A 3,454-nucleotide genomic window follows, 5' to 3' on the forward strand; every position below is an offset into this window, starting at 1 on the left:
GATGTTTGCAAATATCTTGTTCTTGCCAGGAGAAAATTTGCTTCCTTATCTTTACTAAGTCTGAAATACTAGGAGTTGTTGGTCTAAATTTTTGTGCTGCTTCAAAAGATAAATTTCATCGTGCCACATGTAGCCGTAAACAAAATTAACTGTGAATTTCTAGGAACCAATGAGGAAGTCTGTCAGATAACTGATGATAAAGTCTAAATAGGAATCTGTGTTCACTCAAACTAGGTATTTGGTCTGGACTGTTTTCCTCCCCCTCCGAGTTGCCTCCTCCCAGCCCCTCCCCGACCCCACTCCTTAGGGATGTGTGTTTTCTATTTGGCTGTGACATGTAATTCTGTGTTCAGCCAGGTATGATACTGGCGGCCGCCTTTTCCCCTCTGTGCGCTAGTTGCCTGCTCTTTCTGTTGCCACAAGTCATTTGTGGGACTTGCACGTGACCTGGATCAAAAACTTTGGAGTTTCAAACATTCTTCTTTGCTTCCCCCCAGTCAGTCAGTTTTGAGAAGCAATTAAGGGAGCAGTGGCCCACCTAAAGGCTGGAAGTAAAGAGTGAGGATCAGGAAACAGGAGCTCTGGAAATCCACATCGCCTGGCAAAGATGGTTTGATAGCACAGCCTTTATAATTACGAGCTGTCTCAACTGCGAAGGATCTGACACCCATGCTTCTCTCGGAACGAAAATCTGCAGCATACCCCCACACTGCCAGTATATCGTTCTTGTGTCTTGCCTTAATACTGAGCAGAAACTTGGATTTTGATAAGATACTTTGATAAATCAGGTAAGTATCTTACCTATGTCAGCCGCCTTTGATAGAAGTATCTTCTTGTTGTTGCAGTTCATCCTGAGGTGAATAGTTTTGGTCAAGTAGAAAGTTTGCTGGCTAATGGTGCTCTTTATCTGTTACAGCTTTAAATGTTAGAGTGTATTTTTAATCATTAGTCTGGAAGCTCTTTTTTTTTTTTTTTTTTTTTTTTTTACAGAGTGCATACGTTGTGTTGGTCAAAAGTTGGGATGGCACAGCTAGAATGGGCAGGAGGAGAACTGGTAGAGGATGTGGCAGAGCCAAGGTACTCATCACCCAAATTATTGAGGGGTGATGATTACTTTTGAGTATATAGTAAATGTAAATGTGTAATTCTGTGGGGAACGATTTTTTTTTTTTTTTTAACTTGGACCAGAGATTTGCTATAAAACAACTTCTGGGATGTTTTTGGAGAGTCAAATTAAATGTAAATACTACTGTATCATAGATTTTGTGTAGTAATGGAGGTTCAGGTTTACATTTCGGTTACTATTCAGACACCGTACTTATCCCAAAGAAATGCCAAACCTTCACAGTTAACACTACTAGAAGTAACCTGTGCCAACTTTAAAGGATTGGGTTGATTCCTGTAAAGCACTCCAGGTAATAGTTACAGTTGGTGAGGAAATCTTTATTGAAACACTTACTGTTGAATTGCCTACCTTAGCTCTTCAATAAAATTCCACAGTAGAATGTTTAAAATATTCCCCTAGAGGAATGTGCTGGTTTGGTTTGGGTTTTGCTCAAACTTCTGTGTATACTATTGAAAACTGAAATAACGTGCAGTGTCTTATTTGATATCTTCATCTTGGGTTTCAGACAGAATGCATTCAAACTTTCTGAAATTTTGTAAATCAGCCTTTATGGGCTCCGTGGGTTAGATGTATAAAAGGCTGTATATTCTTTCTATCACTGCCATACCAGGAAGCTCTTTGTGCCTGGGGAAGGTTTGCTTATTTATTCAGTCTATCAGACCCTTAAGCAATGTCAGGTATGCACTGCAATCTCTAACTGCAGTCCTAAGGATGCTAGACAATCCTTTTAATAGGCCTACTGCCTACATTCTCCAGGAAAAAAAAATGCTTTTAAGAAAAAGCTTCTTCCCAGAAGCAAATGTAAATTTTTTGCTTGCATGCTCTGGTGTCTTCCCATAAATGGCAGACATTGACTTGTAACCTCTTTACTGATACACATGACTGGGCGCACTAAATGCCTCAAGAAAAGCTTTCACTTTTCTTTGAGAAATCTCATTCTCCTATATTTTATAGAAAGAGTTGGACTCTGAGTTTGCAGCCTCTGGTAAAAAAAGAAAAAAAGAGATTCCTGAAGTTATTTAAAATAAGTGGTTGAAGTGACTTCTTCCAGTTTGACTTGTTTGTAACAGTGCATTATTATTTGATTCTCAAGCTGAAAGAGAATCTCTTGCTCCTATTCCTTGCGGCTGTTTGTGTATGTGCCTGTCCTTGTGCCGGTGGTACGCTGGCTGTTGCATTTTCCAAATGATTCTGTTTTACTTCAAGAAAAGATTTAGGAAGCAATTCTGCCAGTCCTGTTGCTACTTATGTGAAGGGGAAAAAATTCCGAAGCCATGTCTCATTTGCTCTTGGCTATGCAGGTTGTGAATTCATATTAAAATACATTGAAAAGCTTTGAAATAATCAGTAATCACCTGTAATCTTACGGTCCCATATAAACATTAAGAATTTGAAATAGTTTACTCTGGAACTGTGGTTTTATTTAACATATACCTACCTCTGTTTAACTGTAATCCCAGATATGCTAGAAAGGGATGCTTTTTGAAGTTTATCTGGTAGACATTTCATCTTTAGCTCATTTGGAGGAGGACTATGTTTATGGCAACACATTTAAATCTGTAATACATGCCATGCATAAAATCTTCTAGCTAGGTGGCACCATATGTCAACAAACTTTATGCGAGTTACCATCAGTTTGAATTCATGTTTCTGATGCTGCCATTGAAATAGAGTTGAATTTCCCAGGATGTTTTTTAAAACCAACCCAGAGTTTCTATAACAAATTGAGAAAATGAAATGCATTTGTTCTAAATGCACCAAAGGATTTTAAGGAAACACTGAAGACTGATTTGCAATTTATTTTTTCCTGTAATAACTGCTGTATCAAAAATTGTGTTGAAGTAAGGATGTGAGCAATGGTAAGAGAAATCAGCTTAGTTCTGTTCTTCCGCAGGGTAGAAATACATCAGTGAAAACACAGGATTGTCTAAATAACTGTGATTTTTTTTTTTTGACACCTATCATCAATATCGTGCTTCAGTGGCAACAAAGGGAATGTTGAGAATGTATTGCACACATTTGCAAACATCTTTGTAAACAGGGATTCAGCATGAAGCAACTTTCCTTCACTGTCTGTTTTGAGATACACAAATACAGGGACAGAATTTACATGGAAATATTAGGAATAAATTAAAAAAATCTTTCTAATGTGCCTCCTTTGCTCTTTATTAAAAAAAAAAAAAAAAAGGAGAAAAAACACTGGGATGTTTTTTAAAAGCACGTAGTTCTTTGCTTTCTGGCAGATGAATTGCTATGACAAGAGATTAATGTAGACAAGACCTGAACAGCTGACCAGCAGAAATAACCTGATTTCTCCACCCCTACATT

The sequence above is a fragment of the Aquila chrysaetos genome, chromosome 18 (genome assembly GCF_900496995.4).
Source record: "Aquila chrysaetos chrysaetos chromosome 18, bAquChr1.4, whole genome shotgun sequence".
NCBI classification, from domain to species: domain Eukaryota; kingdom Metazoa; phylum Chordata; class Aves; order Accipitriformes; family Accipitridae; genus Aquila; species Aquila chrysaetos.